Source organism: Canis lupus, chromosome 19 (genome assembly GCF_048164855.1).
Source record: "Canis lupus baileyi chromosome 19, mCanLup2.hap1, whole genome shotgun sequence".
Taxonomy (NCBI): Eukaryota; Metazoa; Chordata; class Mammalia; order Carnivora; family Canidae; genus Canis; species Canis lupus.
This window is the reverse complement of record NC_132856.1, coordinates 15,684,816-15,705,425: the sequence shown is the minus strand read 5'-3', so window position 1 is coordinate 15,705,425 and position 20,610 is coordinate 15,684,816. Positions and strand designations below refer to the sequence as shown.

Genomic DNA, 20,610 nt, shown 5'->3' with positions numbered 1-20,610 from the left:
TCAAATAAGCTAAGAACATTCTGGTGATGTCTTTACTTAACACTGTAATTTCACAAACTGTCAGGAATGAAGAACTCCACTGGGGTAAATGAAGATATGCTTGAATTTTCTTAATTGCCACCTTGCTCAGGCTTCGAGCTCATTGTTTAGCTCTGTGACAAATGGTTCTAAGCACTGTCAGACAGTCGCAGGGGAGAATGGGTTGCTATACAATGTGCCTGTCTCATTACTGTGTTGCTGACAGCCCACAGGCTGAGAAAGCAAACAACACTTGTTTCAGGAGAAGACTTGCAGGGGCCAGTGTGGCAGTGACTGACAAACTAGAGGAGCTTTCACTATTGTTAAGATGTTAGCTCTTCCCCAGTCTGACCATCATCCCTGGGAGAAGGATTGGTTTGAGGGTGGATACTAGGTCTCTGCATCAGCCCCTAACACAGTACTTGGCACATCACGTGCTTGTTGAATGGATGAGTGGATGGATGGACGGATGGATGGATGGACAGATGGAAGAACATTTCTCCTACCCAAGTTTATTAGCCCCTTACTTTCTCCTTTCTACTTGCCAGAAACAAGACCGAATAAACCTAATCATTTGATGGTAATAGTGTTCCAGGTTTTCATTCTGAACCTGGGGCTTGCTACCTCCACTCTACACAGACCCCCTCCCCTTCACACCTACATTCACATTCTTATACCCATTTCTCTACCCCACCAGTTCAGAACTCCTCTGAGGGACGAGCTTGCTGCTGAGTCAACTTTTAATCCTTCCTACTGCTTGCAAAGCATATTGCTCTCAGCAGGTGTTCTACACATTTTAATTTTAAAAATATTGTTTTATATTCTTAATGTGTTGTGTCTCAGAAATGTTTGCTACTTACAAGAGAGATGGGATGAGAATAGAAAATGCTGAACACAAAGAAACAAATTGCTGAAGGAGGGTTTCAGATAAAAAGAGAGAAAAACTTTGAATCTTACTGTTTTAGAGAGTGGTCTCAAGTACTCGTTCTCAGGCTGGCATTGGTGTATGGCATACATTCTCAGTGGGGATGTTATCATTCCAAAGAGGGGAAAATTGGTTCTTGGTGGTCGAAAAAATTCTTAAATATTACAATGGTTTATGACCCTCCAAAGGGCTACAATACATACACAGTATTTTCGTGGTATTAAAATTTCATAGCAGTGTGTGAGGAAAAAAATGTCTAAAAACAATATAAAATAAAAACAAAGTTAAAGAACACTAGTTTATGAGGATATTTTTCCCAGCTAAAAGAAAAATGGGTGGTGTATGTTATCGTTTATGTATGCATATAAGTCTGTATAGTATAGATAAGATATATAGTACCTGCAGTTTTACTAATAGGATTTTTAAATATATTTTTTATTTAAGTTCAATTTGCCAACATATAATATAACACCCAGTGCTCATCCTGTCAAGTGCCCTCATCAGTGCCCGTCACCCAGTCATCCCATCCCCCAGCCCACCTCCCCTACCTCTTCCACTTGTTCGTTACCCAGAGATAGGAGTCAATTGGAGAAGGACAATCATTATATGGTTTCACTCATATGGGGAACTAATAGGGCTTTATTTTGAGATTTTTCTTAACAAATTAAGCATTAGATAACTCTGTTGGTACCATATTTTTAAAAAGTGCTTCTGGTCAGTGAAATCAAAAGTCTGGTAACCACTATTTTGAACAATGAACAACACAGTTCATGTGTAAAATGAGTTGCCAAATATTAAACAAACCAAGTAGAGCTTATGAAAGAATTACCTCAGCCCCAGAAAGAACTTCAGAAAGAGGTCCCATTTCTGTAAGATCAAGTGCAGGGGTTGAGTTAATTACATTCTTTAGCTCAAGCTAAATGATCGTTGATTATCTGGGCCGCTTGCTTGATTTATAGATTCACTAAGTCTACCTATTCCCATGTCTCTCTCCCTCAACATTTTAATGTGTTAAATGTGTATTCTATTTGCTATATTATTGCAGAATGTATATTGTTCTATGTGCATTTTAATTTTTATTTATTTTTTTAAATATTTTATTTATTTATTCATGAGAGACACAGAGAGAGAGAAGCAGAGGCACAGGCAGAGGGAGAAACAGGCTCCATGCAGGGAGCCCGATGTGGGACTCGATCCTGGGACTCCAGGATCACGCCCTGGGCTGAAGGCAGGCGCTAAACCGCTGAGCCACCCAGGGATCCCCTCTATGTGCATTTTTAATTCATGTACATGGCAGTGTTACATGTCCTATCCTGTTTCTACCTGTTTTTTTTTTTTTAAGATTTTATTTATTTATTCATGAGAGACACAGAGAGAGGCAGAGACAGGAGAAGTAGGCTCCACGCAAGAAGGGACTCTCAACTGCTGAGCCACTCAGGGTCCCATTCCTCCTCTTTTTAAACTACTTTTTAAAGATCTGTGTTCTATTGCTTCAGAGGAAGCATAACCCTCCTGGATGTGTGCCCACCTTATCTACCCACCACTATTCTAGAAATGCATACCCAGGTTGCCTTTGATTCATCACTAATCCAAATATCCTGGGAAGGAAATTGCTCACATGTGCCCCATTATCTGGGATCCGGGTCAGAGTTTCCTGGGATGCATTCCAGATGGGTTCTAGATTCATCCTGAAGATGGGTGAATTATTTTGAAAAACATTTTGGAATCAGTGGCCATAATCCTATGAGTTTCCTACTATTTAACAATATTTAACAATACTGCTCTCGATTAGGATATATTTTCATACATTTCTGAATTCAGTTAGCTAATGTATTTTTATCCCTCTGCTCACAAATGAAATATGCTTATAATTTCTATTATTTTTCCCTGCCCCTGTCTTTATCTATATTTGGAGTTAAAAAAAAAACAAGCTGGGTAGCTTTTTCTTTTTTCTTTTTAAAATTTTCTTAAACAACTTAACATAGTGAGGAATCAGTTGTTCCTTGAAAGTTTGATAGGACTACTTGTAAAAACATCTAGACCTAAGATTGTTTCAGAGCTTAATCTTTGACTACCACATGAAAATAGTTATTGGACAATTCAAGACATCTGTTTCTTCTTATTCTAATTTTCTAGGGATTTATCCATTTTTGTTATATTTACAAAATCAACAGTATACAGTTGCTGATAGCCCTTTGTATTTTTATAAATATCTCTTGTATCTGTGTTTTTTTCTTTGGAATTGTGAATTTCTAAATTGCTTTCTTGATATAATTTATATTGCATAAAATTCACTTGTTTATACTCATTTTAAGTGTAAATTCAATAATTTTTTAGTAAATTTACAGGTTGTGCAACTATCATCACAGTCCAGTGTTAAAACATTTCCATTACCTCCACAAAATCCCACCTTTTGGGGCAGGTGTCAGTTATTCCCTGTTCTCAGCTCCAGATATCCACAAATCTACTTTCTGCCTTTATAGATTTGCCTCTTCTGGGTTGCATCCTGTTTCTTTGTTTACCTCCATTAGTCTTTTCCAAGAAAAGCTTTTAATTTTGCTCATCTTTTCTATTTCTTTATTTTACTGACTTTGAAAGAGTTCTCAGTCCGTCCCTTGGTGGCAGCTACTAACTATAGCAGCAGGACTCATGAATGAGACAGGCCATTATTCCTCTGATAATCATTTAGGTTTTGCCTGGGCACAATGTCCACTGAGCCTCTTCTCTTTGGAGACTATGCTCATTTGTCAACAGAGACTTTAACATTCTCTGGGCTGTTTGCCCCAAATCCTGGTTTCCCCCATATGTTGGAGGCCTAGCTTCTGTGAACCCAGACCCTGAAATTCTTGAGGGCAGAGAAAAGATCTTAAGTTTTCTGATCTAGACACCCAAGCCCCTGAACTTGTCTGGGATCTCTATATTTAAATTTACACCATTGTGAGTCATCATGTGCTCAATTAAAAAAAAAAAAAAAAAAAAAAGAACAAAATATTAAGTGTCTCATCAATGCTCATGGATGGAAGCCCTTTCTGGTCAATCCAATTTCTGATTGCTAAGGAACTAGAAGACTGCCAACCGTGTCCCTCAGGTAAAAAAGCAGAGGACATTTAAAGAACTAGAAGATATTTTGAAGTCCTGTGTCTCTTGTCTTGCTTTGAAACATGCCCACAACTGCTCCCTTTTCCACCCTCCATGCAATGATTACTGATTGGGCCTTATGGAAATTTCTCTCATATTCTTTGTGGATCTGCTCCCTTACCAATCACTGGGAAAGGGCAAGGAGCTAATACTGATCATCTAGAGTAGATAAAGTACTTTGTGGAATTTTCTCTAAATACTCACAGTGGCCCTTTGAGGTTAGTACTATTATCATTCCAATTTTAGAAATGAGGCAACCAGAAGAGGCAAGGTAACTTACCCAGGCCTCTTATCCACCAGTCAGTGACTCCCTAGGGTCACAAAGATGATGTCTGAATGAAAACTAACTTCTATCTGACTGCAAGCCTCATGCTCTCCCCACCCCACTAAAATGTGCCTGCAGTATTAGGCTGGAAGGAACTTTGGAGTTCATCTAGTGAAATACTTCCAACTTCCCCCAAGAGGCACGAGACAAATGTCTAGATGCAGAATGGTTATTAATTAAAAGTCAGTACTGTGGGCACCTTCTTGATGGTTCTAAGACTCCGAATCACGTGCTCTGTCTACTATGGTCCTTATGTGGACCTGTGGGATTGAGCTATTCCAGTATTTAATGAGAAAATACCAAGACTGGGTTTAATTTACTTGAAGCCTGCCTCCACCCCAACTTCACAACACAGAGAAGCATAATTTCAGTGCAAACTGGAGAACATTAAGAGTGTCTTAAATCCTTCGAAATCCTCTTCAATTAGATTGTGTGCTTGAGGGGAAAGCCTCCAGGCAATTAGAATAACCTGGTTACTTGGAGGATAAGTCTTTGTTCAGGTAGCTCTGATGATCTGAGAGACTCTCCTAATTGTTTAGATTTTTCAAATTCTCAACCAATCTCTCCTCTTCCCCATGGAGCCTTCTCAGATTTCCCAACCTCCAGGACTGAAATCTGAATTTATAGCCCACATTCCTCGTCTCATTTATTTACTAATAATCTGAGCCTGGCAATGTGATGTCACAAACATTTTGTGTATGCCTACTGGGTGAAATGGGTGGGTGTTGGAACACTGCTACATACTGAATGCCCCTATATTTATCTCTGCTTATCTTTATCCCCCTGGGTTAGGAAACTGTTTCCTTTTTAAGTGCCACTATCTTGGTATCACAAACAAGAAAACTAATTTACTCTTTTCCCTGGAATGCTTTTCTATCTGGCTCACTTTTTATCATTGAAGAGCCAGAACCAAATTTAGCTTCAGGAAGACCTCCCTAATTTTTAAATCTGAGTTACATGACCCTCTGTGATACTCTCATGGCCCTTCCGAATACCTAAACCAGGGGTCAGATAACATTTTCTACTAAATATTTCCAGCCATGTGGCCACATTAGGTCTCTGTCACAACTACTCAATTCTGCCATTGTAGGTCAAAAACAGCCAAGGGTGTGGCAGTGCGTCTATAAAACTTAATTAACACTAAAGTTTGAATTTCATATCATTTTCATGTGCTGTAAATTGTTATTCATCTTTTGATTTTTTTTTTCTGGGCATTAAAAACCATTCTTAGCTGCAAACTACAAAAACAGGTGTTCTCAGGCTTGTATTGATATTGTGCTGCCTTCTTTTTCTTCTTCTCCTTCTTGTTTCTCCTCCTTGTTTCTCTTTCTTCTTCTTGTTTCTCCTTCTTCTGGCTTCCTTAGATCCATAATTTCTGTATTAACTGTTTTAACTGCCAGGAATGTTCTCCTTTGTGGCTAATCCTTTCTCTCTCTCTTTTTTTTTTTTTTTTTAGGTTTTAGCTGTAGTGCCATTTCCTCAGACTGGCTTTCTCTGTCCACTTCAACAGCACAGCCCCCCATCTCCATTCTGAATCTCAGTAATTGCCTTTTCCCTTCCTAATACTATCATGATTTGTAATTTCTTCCATATTTACAGACTAGCTTTTTATCTTCACTAGCTTTTTATCTTCACAGTCTGCACAGTAACTGACATATACTAGGTGCTCAATAAATATTAGTTGAATGAACAAGTAAGAACTTGGTTTCCTGAGTCACACTGCCCATATTTAAATCCCCAAACCCCACTTCCTAACCTTTCTTGGGCAATTAACTTGCTAAGCTTTGTTGTTCTTTTTAATCAGTAAAATGCAAATAACCTGCTTCAAAATATTTTAAGTATAAAATGAGAATAGCACACACAAAGTGCTTAGCACAGTGCCCAGTACCCAGACAACTATCTATCAATCATCTATCATCCATCCATCATTTATCTATTTCTACCATCATTATTCTATCATCACCTATTATCTATCTATATCAATTCTGTCTATATATCAATCATCTATCATCCATCTATCATCTATCATATCTATTAATCTCTATCATCTCTATCAACTATCTATTTATCCATCTATCATTTAGCTATCTATCCATTATCTATCTCTATCATATATATATGTCATCTATCATTCATTTATTATCTATCAACTCTCATCTACCGATCATCCTTCTATCAATCATCATCATTACATTTTATATCTTTTGAATGTATGAATTTATATCAGAGATAATTCAACTGATAATTTTAAAACTGTTTTTCTGTCTTTGGCTACTTGCTGAGACCTTTAACATTGCTTTATTCTGCTAAAAAGGAGAATAAACAATATAGGTTGTCAGAGAGATTTTTCATATTTTTGGTTTCTCATCATGTAATTGCCCTTGTGTTACATGCATGCATGTTAGCGTATCTATCCCTGGATGGTTCTTTCAGTGGTAACACTGAGTTCTGAGCCACCATACTTCCCACAGATTACTTATACAACATAAGTAATATCATCAGTTAGTCACGTCATATCTTCTGGATGCTAGCTATTCGAAATAGTTGCTTATTATATTTTTAAATCTCTGCTTCAGCTTTCAGCACTAGGAGGTCTCCATCAAGCCTAGGTTTTATGCTAATGAAAGCAAGACTGTCTTGTCCAAAACACAGAAAGGTACAAGGAGTTAATTGTTGCAATTATCCATTGAGTGGATTTGGACTGTGAATCCCTGAAAGGATGGATTGCTAATTGCTGTTAAATGGTGATTAGATTTCACTCTCCATGTTTTCAAGATGAACTGAAGTTTACCAGACCTCAAATAATTATCTGCATCAAACTAGAGGGCAGGGAGGATGTCATAGGAGTTTAATAAAAACACACACATACACACTTATGTGAGCATAAATTCAGAAATCGTTTGAAATTCTTTCATTTCTGCTTTACAAGATAGAAGGGATATATGCTTTCCAAGGATACATTTTACTTATATGTTTTTTTCATTCCTGCTTTCCAAGGATGTATTTTACTAGACTATACTTTCTACTATTCCAAATAACTGGTCAATCCAAAATCTATGCCTTTTGAAAATTGCAGATTTGAACTACAGAAACTAGGTAGAATTTTGATATTAGTGCCATGTGGTAGGACTTTTGAATGTTTGTTTTGAATTGATGTATCCCTTTTCTTTTTGTATCCCTCTTTTTATTTTTTTTTTTTGAAGAGTTCAGTATGGTTTTCCAAACTTACCGAAGTTGGCAGCAATTGTAGTGCGATATTAATGTAACATTTTAAAGTAAAAATTTTAAAATCCCATCATCTTTACATGGCTTTGTTCTTCTTTTGTCTTTCTTCAGTTTCATTATATATTACATGTGTGTTCTGAGGGCAGACACTGAATCTTGACGTATCTCCAGTTTCTACTGCCGTATCACAGTATCTAGTATAAACATGACTGATTTAATGATACTTGAATGATTAAATAAGTGATTACATGAGTATCATATAACAATGTAAATTTAAGTGTGCTACTAAACGAAGTGTGCTACTAAGAATTATTATTCCATTGAATTAATATCTGAAGAGTTCTGTCTCTAGAGTTCAAGGAAAAATAGGTCTTTTCCTCCTTGAAATTTTCTTCTCAACAATACTCAGATATGGGGCTGGCTCCTGAAAACTTAAAATATGTGTGGAACGTGCAACCCCTAGGCTTCATGTCAGACTTAACTTTATTGGTGTTGCCTTTTTAATCCCTTAATGTGGATTAAAATGAAACAAACCACATTTTGAGATGTTGGTTTCTAAGTACACCCTTTAAAGAAAAATGAAAACTTGCAAGAAAGGTGCATTAAAGCATTGAATACACACAAAAAAATTATAAGAAGGGAAAACGTCCTCCATTTCCTGCAGTGAAGCAGGATTCTAGGTATCACTTAAACCTACCTATATCTGAAGGTTTTACCACTATTACCTAAGACCCACCCAGGGGGTTTGCATTTTGCAAGAGAAAATTTGTGATAGGCTAAATAATGGTCACCCAAATATCAGGTCCTAATTCCTGCAACTTCTAAATATTACCTCAGATACAAAACAATCTTTGGAGATGTGATTAAGTTAAGGATCTTAAGATGGAAAGATTATCCTGGATAGTCTATGTAGGTCCTAAATGCAATCTTAAATATCCTAAGAGTGAGGCAGAGGGAGATTTTAGAGAAGCAATGGAGGCAAGTGGCACTGTGAAGGTATACCATGTGCCCATAAGCCAAGGAATGCTGGCAGCCACAAGAAAACAGAAGAAGCAAGATCAAATCCTTTTCCAGAGCTTCTGGAGGGAGCATTGCCCTGCTGACACTCAGATTTTATTCCACTGAAACCAATTTTAGACTTCTGGCCTCCAGAACTGTAAGAGTATAAATTTCTGAACTCTGAAGCCACCAAATGTGTTGTAATCTGTTAAAATAGCTACAGAAACCTGATACAAACATAGAATTTTGGTTTTATTCAGATTGGAAACTAATGCAGTCTATGAATTCTTATTACTACATATTATTGCTGCATAAGTGCTTGTTAGAAATGCTCAACTCAGGCCAAATTCTGGAGTCAGAATTTGCAATTTAACAAGATATGAGGTAATTAATATACACTTTCAAGTTTGAGAATCACTGTTCTAAATGATTGTAGCCTTTTGGTGAGAAGTTGCTTCTCACTTGGAAGATCTGAGGTCACCCTTTGCTAGAAGGTATGTATTGTATTAAAAGGCTGATGAGAATCTTATGAAGGCAAACAATGAGGCTAGACTGCAGGTAAAATCCCTCTCTCAGCTGAAATCACAACACATCTTAGCAAGAAGTAATGTGCCAACTATCTTAGATGTGGATCATGAAGGACTTCAGGATTAAGATGGTGCTTGAATGCCTAAAAATTATTCTAATGTCTACATGACCAAATCACACATTTTTTATTTATTCTAACAATTAACAGAAAGAAATTTATGAAAGGCAGAGCCATTCCTAGAGAAATGAGCTTCTTGTAGCAGGACGGGTGACACAGTGACAGGGATATAGCAGGGACACAAGCTTTAAATGTGATTAGAGTGACCAGGTGACCTTTACCATCTCTTTTAGTAAAAAGCCTATATTTCTATGATTCTTGAACACCATCTAAAGTCATATTTATACTTTGAGCAACAGTTTTTTTATTTTTTTGTTTTTTTTTAACAAAGCAAAAGGGTTGAATTACAGCATCTACTGCCAAGGAAGGACTCATTAAAGAGTTTGGATGGGTTCCAAAAGCTGTGCAAGATTGTTTCCTGACCTAAAGAAGAATTCAGCAGAGGAAATTTACCTGTCAACTCCTACTTTAATAGGCAACAGCAAAATGCTGGAGTCAACAACACCATCTATAAATGTGTATGGCAGCTAATTTTTAATTGGCACTTTCTCTTGCACCTGCCATAGGAGTTTCACACATTTATCAACATATTGAAAATGCTTACTTCGTATTTGCAATCTTGCTCCTTTCACATGTGATCAACACTACTCAAATTAGTGTCCCTCTGAACACTTACAAATATTTGAAGAAAATATCATTTTACACTTGGCTAGTTGGAGGGGATCTCCGGTTATAGTTCCAACTCTTCTTTCTAAAGGGGAAGAAAACTTCAAGTTTAGAGACTGATGCCATGCTTTCTGCCTCAACTTTTAGTAGGACTTGAAGTTTCCTAGATGATAGAACATCCTAGCAGAGACATAAGACATGAACAGAGACTTGGTTGGGGAGAGGAAAAGAAGAGGTTAGGACAAGAATATGAATTGCCCCTACTGGATTGAATAGTGTTCTCCCAAATTTGATGTCAAATTGTCAGAATGTGACTCTTTTCCTTATTTTGAAATAGATCTTTTCAGGTGTAATTAGTTAAGACAAAGTCATACTGGATTAGAATGGGTCCTAAATCCAGTAACTGCTGTTATTAAAAAGAAAGCCATGCGGGGGACACAGATACACACAGGGAGGAGGACACCATGTGAGGATGGAGGTAGATATTGGAATAATTCAGCTATAAGCCAAAGAAGCCAAGGATTTCTATCAACCACCAACCTTCCAGCAGATGGAAGAGACAAGAAAGGATCCTCCCCTAGAGCCTTTTGAGGAAGCATGGCCCTGCTGACACCTTGATTTCAGACTTCTGGCCTCTACAATAAATTTGGTGAGATTATAAACTTCTGTTGTTTTAAGCCACTCTGTAGTAATCTGTTATGGCAGTGCTAGGAAACCAATATATGCCCATCCTAACATAATGATAACTGATGACAGCAATGCTGACAGCTTACTTTTACCAGATACTGACTATGAGTCAAGCACTACACTAAGTCCTTTGTATGGACTGTTTCACCTACTCCTCACCACAATCCTGGGAGGTATGTTTATTATTATCTTCATTCTATACAGACACCCAAGGAACCATAGCAAGTGCCTGAGGCAGGGTTTAATTTTTTAAAAATTCAGAATGGGACTCATACACTTCACAACCACACTGAACTGTCTCCCACTGATAATGACAAGGAGGAGGATTATCCAAAACTCACAGCTCTTACAGCCACGTGTGCCCTCTTCTTGTTTTACTCTCTTCCTACTCCTTAAAAGTGAATCTAGAACTTCCAAGCAAATGACCAAGTATTTCATCAGCAGGAAGCAAATAAAAAGCTTGACAGCAGGGAATTCCTGCAATTAACTGTTAGGCCTCATGGTTAACAATTGTAGTCAATGTTATCTTATAGGCTTGGACTTATTTGCTCTGATTGGTCTTACTAAAGTGGAAGAGATAGAGACAGAATATGGGAAAATTATTATTACTTTTCCCAGCTAGGAGCATGTTTAAAAGCTACCTTGTGGGGAACTGAGTCATATATAGTCATGTTTTGAATCTCATGGAATCACAGGTATTTCACAGTAGAGGAAACTGAAGACTAGAAATGTGGAGAGTTTTTATCCAATAACGTAGGCAAGTTAACCAAAGTTTTAGGTTAGAACACATGTTTCCTGACCACTATCCAATGTTCATTATATATGTGCTTCCATCTACCCATATATGATCTTTTTGATCCATTTGTCCATCCATCCATCCATCCACTACTCACCCATTTAATAATTAGGAAGCTCTGCTAATAGTTAGTGCTAAGAATAGTTACTGAGGATATCAGGCTTAATGACATTTTTTCCACCTTTGGATCTCAATTACACATAATATTCAAAGTCTGGTTTATCATTTAGATTTTCCAGAAATAGAATACCAGGAAAACACAAGTGGAACTCAATCTGAGTCAAAAGAGTTCCAACTGCAATACCATTTTTTGTCTGGGCTCTAGTATCCACATTTCCTTTTTCCTTAGTTTTCTGAAATCAGGTTATAAGTTTCAGGAAGATGTAGTTATTGCAGGATCCACCCCCTCCCCCAAATAAGTAAACAATTATCATGGGCTCTGTTTGAAAAACATCATAAAACTAGTTTTTGTTGTCGTTTTGTTTTCCACTAAGTTGTTATGTCTTTGGACATGTATCCATTTTTAAATGGGTCTGGTCATATTCAGCAATGTAGTTGTCCTTCACTGTTTTGTTTCCATTTTCTCACAAATGCACAGCTATATATTTGCATTGAGTATTAGTAGGGGGAATGGCTAAGAGGTTGGCATCCAGTTGGATATTCAGACTGACCTGGATTCAATGTTTGCTTCACCTGATAACTGTAGGTAAAATTCTTAATGTTTTTGTTGTGCCTTAGTTTCCTTAGTTATAAAGTGGAGTTGATGAAAGTATAAGATCCATAGTAGTTCTAAATATTAAATGAACTTATACATGTGAGCATTTAAATCATGATAAAGTGATTCAGAGTCCCTCATGCTCCAACATTTGTTAATTTGTCACAGCAAGGAAGTACCCTTGAGATCTAAGCCATTTATGGCATCCACTGTTTGAACTTCTCTTATGCCATGATTTAGTTTATATTTATACAAATAGGGAGTTTCAGTGGCCCTGCCTAACTGAGATGTTTCTGCTGCAGACATCATGAGTAGAAAAAAACCCTTCTCTGAGAGAACTCAAAAGATAGGCTTTCAGTGATGGTTCTTCTAATTATTGCTTATGTGGCCCCACACAAGTTATGGATTCATCAAGCCAGAAGACACTTTTACAATGATTTCTACAGATGAAAACACTAATATCCAAAGAAGCTCAGGTCTGGGCAGAGTCTCACAGCTAATCTGTGGCAGAACTCAGTCACTTGACAGTAAATCTTTTCCCCCTTAACACAGACTAGAAATGTTTCACCCTTGAAATCTAGTTTCCTTGGGGTCACGTTGGATTCCAATCCTCATGTTGCCACTTACTAGGCATTTCATAAGACAAGGCAAATGACTTATCTTTTCAATACCTTAGTCCTCAACTATAAAATGGGAAAAATAGTATTTATCTTGTTGTGATTTTGTACAGATTAAATAATAGAACCCAATGAGACTAATTTGCATAACACCTGCTATTATATTGTTATTAAAGATTTGAATTATATAATCCATCTTTAAGTATTTAAAACAGATTTTAATTTCATTGATCATTTATTTATTCATTAACCAAATATTAATTGAATACCTGCTATCTGCTAGACATTATTCTTTGTGTTGGGATATATAGGTAACAAATTACACTGAACTCCCTTAAATTCTACTAGGGCTAGAGAAACCATAATAAATGAATAAATAAATAATGTATGTGTTAGAAGGTGTTAAGTGCTATGGAGCAAAGTAAAGCTGAGAAAGAAATAAGGAATATGGTAGGAATGAAAAGAAATGAGCAAGATTATTGACATTTTAGATAAAGTGGCCAAGGAAGATGACATGTAAGGAATATTTTAAGAAGAGGAGTGAATTAGCCAGGTAGATACTGGGGTAAAGAGTGTCTAAGCAAAGAGAAAAGAATAAGTGCAAAGGCCCAGAGGCAGTAATATGCCTGGCATGTCAGTGTAAAAACAAGGAATCTACTGTGGTTAGAAATGAATGAGTGTGCAAGAGAGAAGTAGGCCATGAGATCATAGAGGAAACAGGAGCCAGGACTTGGAGTGCCTTATAAACTATTGTGAGGACCTTAGGTTTTCACATTTCACAAGTAATGGAGCTGTGGGGTGGTTTTAAGCAGAGGTGTACATAATATGACTTATAGTTCAACTGGTTGTGAAACAGATAGTATAAGTGCTGCTATGGTGAGAATAGACTACAGGGGTTAAGAATGAGAGCAGAGACACCATTTTGGAAGTATGACACAGGTAATGCTACATGTTGGCCAAAACAGCTTTGTTTCCTCCAAGGTGCACAATGGAAGACCACATTTTTCAGTCTCTTTGTACCAGGCAAAGCCATATGCCTAATTCTGGTTGATGGAATGTGAGTGAAAGAAATACATGTTATTTCCATGTCTAGGTCCTATAAGGTCGTAGGATTTATTTATTTATTTATTTATTTATTTATTTATTTATTTATTTCATAGGCTTTTATATGCTCTGTCTCTCTTCTATCTATAGGGATGGAAGGTAAGAATTCTCAAATAGTAGATATGTGATAGCAGCACTGTAACTCCTCAAGTCATTACTTAGTGGGGAGCTACCCAAGGATATTCTTAAGCCTGAATCAAACAATGAGGTGAATGAGAAAATAACTTTTACTATGCTAGGTCAGTGAGAGTTGGGAATGTTTTCTACAGTATCTAGAGGGATTCATTCTCACAAATACAGGAGCCTTATCCAATAAACCAGATGAGATCATATGACTTGGATCTGGGGGTGAGTAGTGGAGGTTGTGAAAAGCTACTGGAACCTAGATGTATTTTGAAGGTAGTACTCACTAGATTTTCTGGAAGACTTGAAAAACCATGAGAGAAAAAGAGAGATGACACCAAGAATTGTGGCCCCCAAAATGGGAAGTATGGAGTTGTCACTAACTGAGACAGGAGAGACCACAGGAGGAAGAGGTATGTATGTGTGGGGGCTGGAAGGCAGGGCGAGATCCTGAGTACGGCTCTGGGCATACAAGATTTGAGGCAATTATGAGATTAGTGAGTGGAGATGCTGAATAGTTGAGTTATACAACTATACTCAGTGGTGCTGTAGCCAGCTTGCACCAGCTGTGAGAACCAATTATATAATTTTCAGGAATTTTATAAACCACTTATTAAACTACTGATAGCTTAGAATCAGCAATGGTGGGAACATTTCCATCATGGAGATTAACAAATGCTCAAGTCAGGGCTTTCCCTTTCCCCTCTACCTGAGAGCTAGCTGTCAAACATTCATAGTTCTCCATTAAGTCTAAGAGTTGAGGGGAGAGGCCATGTTTATACATTATTTTTTTTCCTCCTTCAACATACCTTAAAATCTGTCTTAAGTGCCAGAAATATTTTTTATTTAATGCCGGATTTTCTTGGTTATGTTCTATTAACCAATGCTATTTTTAAATGACTAGTGTATATACAGTCCCATTTATATGGTTCCCTCTGTGTTGACAGCTATTACACACCGAAAATGTTAAGTATTTTACTTCTATTGTCTAGCATATTCTACAAATACAAAATTACATAATCTCACAGTCTTAAATCTCAGAATACCCTTATAAATCTTTTCTGAAATTATCTGTATTCACAATACCCCAAATACTCTCATTTAAATAGTCAACAACCCACTGAATACAACAACCTCTTCTAACCTCAGATTCTCCATCTGTAAAATAAAGATTATATTTTCCTTGTCTACATCACCAGATAATTGTGAAGATCAAAGGAAATAATGCACATGAAAGTGCTTTGACAATTGAAAACAAAAACAACAAATATTTACAGATTTAAACTAAAATGGCAAGCAGTAATCTCTACATGGACTGTGATGTCCAAAAGATTTGTCAATGCATTTTTCTGGATGGATAGGTATCATTCAGAGTCAATCAGGTTGAGATGGTCTCACTTTTCTGGAGTTGCATAATATGATGACACATTATGGAAATTAATCTAGAAGGACTCCATGCCACCTTACATTTATCATGTGCAAGGGGAATGTAAAAAAAAATGCCTTCTTATTACTTGATTTCATTGCCTTTCTCACCTTAACACTTCCTCCTCCCTGGAAAGGAATCTGACTTTTCATCAACTTTTAAAGATGGAATTCTATTTTGTGGTATCATATTTTTGCCTTTAGCTTTTAAACAATGTTTTCTGCAGAAGATGCTTCTCTCAGTATTTTAATTCAAGCTGAGTTAAGCCATGAGGAGAAAAAAAAAGTAACATAAACAATCAAGTCAAATTAGTCAATATGTTTATGATATGCAGCAAATAACATTATTTGTATTATCATTGATTCTATTGTAGGGTTGCCTGACTATATAATCTCAGTAAATGTACTCTCCAATGATATTTCAGGCTTTTATATTTTTTTATTTAAAATGACAAATTAGAGCATTAGCAAATGAAAACATTTATTTAAACATATCAACATAACTTAAATGGAAATATGTATAAATATAAAATGTCATGGGTGATTTTTATATTTAAATGTCTTTCAATGCACTTAGCCTTGTATGCACCTTAGTCTGTTTCTGCTGAAGCTTCAAGTAAGGGATTAAATCAAACACAAAGGATCTGTAGCATATGAAGGAGAAATTACTGTCTACTCAGTTTGCTGCCATATTTGCATGGAACTACTTTAAGCAACTTAAACTTTAGTTAATCCATGGGACTAAAATCCAACGGTAGATGATTGGGACAATAGATAAATCAATTTGGAGATATTTATACTCCAGTAGCTTAATGGACATTTCTTTCTGTTAAAGCTGGTACTGTGTATGCAGGCCATTAACAGGGAAGAGTAATGATTTTTGGTGATGCTGTTTAGGACCAATTTCAAAGGAGGAGATTTCCAGTAATGCAGGAAAACCTGATGTAAAACAAGGGGGTGAAATGACTGACGGGGACTTTTCTCATTCAACCTTTCTTTTTTCCCCCAATATCTTGATATCCCAGATGGAACACTGATCAAAGGAATTATGCATGACAATGAAAATGTTAGCCATAGCGACCATGGTAAATGACAGAGAAGCAACAGAACATCATGCAGTTGGGAGAAGGGACCAATTAACAAGAGGACACATAAGGGACACATATACAGAGTCTGCTGTAGGTTAAAAACATTAGGTTAAAATTGCCTAAATGTCACACACCCATTTTACATAGTGATACATTCTAGGGCCTCTTGACCTCAGTGGTCTCCAGGGTCTTGACCATTTTTTCAGGCCCCAGCTACTGCTCTGGTGACCAGCTTTGGAAGGGCATGACTGATTACATCTTACCTAATACCTGCCTTCTACACCTCTAAGTGAGACATCTAAGGATCTGCACAGTGACCCTGCATGTGCAACTTGGAAGTACAGGAAAATGATTGTCCCATGGAGCAAGCCCTTGAAAGTGGAATTAACATGAATAGACCAACACATCTCCACCTTTCTTCATGATCTTGAGAAACAGTTGATTACAAAGCCTCTCAGAAGCTAACAGACCTGCTGGATCTATCAATCCATCACTGTGCTTGGTATTCTACAGAGGACAAGAGGAGAGTACATTGTCTTTCTGACTGTTTTGCCACCTACTCTCTTGGTTTCTCACTCCTACTCTTTTTATGGGACCCCAGGCTAAGATTACCTCTCCTATCTGACACTCTCATTTCACCTTTCCAGTCCCTTGAAATAAACACCAACTACAAAAATGTATCGCATATATAGAAAAGACCTGGAACTTTGATGTGACAAACATTATGATGTAACTTCCCCCCAAATCACAAGTCAATATCAGACTGCCTTTATGAAGCAAGAAGTCATGTGATTTTCCTAAATTTCTGAATTTTATAAGAGAGATTACAGTTAACCCACCTTCTCTGAGTCTAATTCATATGCCCTCTACACTATAGGGGTGGATTCAAATCTATTTAACAAAATAAATGGTTAAAATAGTAAATATCTTTATTCTGTAAAAAATCCTTTGAGAGTATATGAAAGAGATCTTTCAACAAATGAGGGAATGTTATTTAGAGGATTTTAACTCATTACATTTAATTCCAGTGATAAAAATTAGGATGAACAAGCAGAATAACAACTACAACAATAAGAAGTTAAGAACTTATGTGTGCCAGTCACTGTGATAAGTGCTTTACTAAAATCCTCATTTATGTGCACAACATCCCTTCAAAGTGCTTACTGCTTTTATTTCTATTTTGAAGACTAGAAAAGTGACATTGGGATATATTGAGCAATTTGGTAAAGGCCCAGTCAAGGAAGTGGTGGAGGTTATCTGGTCAGTGCAACATCTGCACCCTTAATTACTATACTATCATGGCAACACAGAGGTGCAGCTGTTAGCTCAGTGTTAGGAAGGATATTTAATAATCAGGGGTTTGAAGAAGTAATTGGGTGTCCCCACCATGGTGAGATTCACCAGGTGATTTGTGGGGTATGACATCGCTGGTCCTCCTAAGATGAGACAGAGCAGACACAATATAATCAGCTCTATTAATTCCTTCACATAAGTGGATTTGGAGGGTAGAAAGTAGTTTGAGCAGGGTACCAAGGAACCAAGGCAGGAACGGATAGCATCCAGAAGTCATTCCAAGAGGTGTGAGATGCTTGTGCTAGGGTTGGAACTGGAGTGAGCTCAGAGTTTGGTGATGTGGAACACGGCAATGGAAATGCTTAAGTAAGGATCCCAAGGTGTAGCTGTTGACTGAGAAGAGCTAAGAGAAAAGACAAGAGAACAAATGTAATCAACACAAATCTCAGACTAGAGGCATTTACCCCTTAATAAGACCTCAAATAGAGATGGTCATATCAAGTTTTTAGAATGGATTGGATGTTCACTTAGGGAGCTATGATAGATTGAATTCATACCTAGCCAAGAGCTGGGCTTCATGAGCTTCAAAACTCCTTCACACTCAGAAATCCAACTAATTTAGGAAGCCTAATAAGGGCTGGACTACTGGAAGAAGCTACTGTAAGACATAATAGTAACCCAAGAAGTTGACAATACCTACCTAGATTAGTTAGTAGATTATCAATGAAATGTTTCATAATGCATTGCTAGTCAACTTCGGGAATAAATAAAAATGTTGGCTCCTGTTTGAATCACATAAGACTTTTGACTCTGTTCAAATCCTCTTAATGGATGCATTTAGGATAATCCCTTTAATTCCTCCCTCAGTGCTTCTCCAATCAGTGAACACATGGAACGCCCATTAACTATCCTGAACAGTCATTTGTGCATAGATACAGGGAAATCAGCCTGGCAGCATTGACAACAGTATGCACAAACTGGCATGAGACAAGAGGACTCATGAATAGCAGGCACATTTGGAAGGAAGAAAATCACAAAGCATGTAGTCCTATAGTCACCAGAATTCCTTATCTTTTCTTAAGGCAAGCTTCTCTGGTCTTTTCTCAATTATGCTTCATGTGCACTTATCTCAAAATTTAATTGAATTGGTTGCTTCACAGATGGGCTTAAAGGAAATTTTAGTTTCTAAGTACCAGAGACAAAAGAATGACTGGTATTCATTCTCAAATTGGAAGCCATTAGGAAGAGGGAGTTTTAGCAAGTTTGAGAGAATTTAACTACTTTTGAAGGGAAGTAGTATGTTTCCTGAACATCAGGAGGACTTAGTCCTTGGTGAGAGGAAGAGGAAGGGCGCTGGAGTCAGACTATGGACTGTCTGTCTGATGCTGAAGAAAGGAGAGTTACTTGCCAAACAAGGCTATGCCTTTCAGTCCTGTCAGTGAGAGGTACATGTGTGAAGAAAGGGAAGTGGGCTCTTGGAAGGAGAAGTGAGGTGAGAAACTCTGGAAGGAAGTGTAGGAGGCAAGGGGGAAGACTTCAAAACTGGGAAGAGGTAAAGCCAAATCATTTCCTTTCTACCATAATGTGCTGGACACACAATTGTGTTTAAATTAATACTTTAACTAACTCCAACAGTAACCCTTACCCCATTACCAAACTAAATTCTAACTTAATGGAAAACTTCCTACTTGGGAGTCCAGATCCTGAAAACTCTTAAATAAAAAGAATTGGGCTAAAATGATTTTTAGATCAGTATATATCTATAAAATTATGTTATAGTAATAATTGTTAAAAAATAATTCAACTGAATAAATTTTAAAGATCTTATTGGCTTTACTAATGATCCATGAATTAGGCAGCATCTGATCTAGCAGATAGAAAGGAGCTCCCAAGAGCTGTACAAAATGACAGATTTTATAGGCAGAAGGGAGAACAAGGACATTACTATCAAAGAGTGGATTGTTTCAGGCAAGGTCACCTTCCTTTGAGGGTCAGCAGAGGCCCACCGGGCAGATTACCTCACTAGTGCTGACTGAAACTCCAGATTGACTGAGTTAAAATTCCACTTGCAGGAGAGGTTGGAATGGTAATTAAATTAGGTAATTAGGTATTTAGTATTGATGATGTGGCTTCAGCAAACTGACTCCATGATGAGCCTGTTGTCTTTCTGTCTCTCTTTTTTAAGATTCTATTTATTTATTTGAGAAAGGGAGAGAGAGAGAGAGAGAGAGAGAAAGGACACCACACCGGGCAATGGACAAAGGGAGAGGGATTCCTTTTTCAAAAGGAAATCCCAGTTTATTATGGAAAACCATCTACTGGGTGTTGGGAGTAGGTGGGAGAGTAAGTGAAACCCCATTCCTGCCCAAGGGCTTTCTCTTCCAGGCCCTACCACACAAACGAATGTCTCAAACCTATTCCCCTTCCTCCCAAACTCCCCAAAAACAGGGCTATTATTCAATATTATCTCCAATGAGTACACTTAGTGGTTAAAAGTGTCTCCTTGGGACCAGTGACAAAGTTAGTCTTATACTTTTTAATGAAGGCCACAGACCAAGCCAGAAGTGCCTAAAGCAGCAAGGGTCCATCTTAAGACTCTGCACTGAGTGCAGATCTTGACTTGGGGCCCACAACCAACTGACTCACAATCCCGAGATCACAACCTGAGTCAAAACCAAGAGCCAGACAATCAGCCCACTGTGCCATCCGGGGGCCCCCCTGTTGTCTCTTTTTGAACATAACCAAACAGGGGTGCTTGGGTGACTCTGTCCCTTAAACCTCTGCCTTTAGCTCAGGTCACGATCTTGGAGTCCTGAGATT

General features: G+C 37.5%; 1 long non-coding RNA gene across 1 annotated transcript in view; it reads right to left on the bottom strand.

Moving 5' to 3' along the window:
• LOC140609934 (uncharacterized) overlaps positions 1-20,610 on the bottom strand; it is a 223,599-nt gene that overhangs the window by 48,994 nt on the left and 153,995 nt on the right. The window lies entirely within an intron of this gene.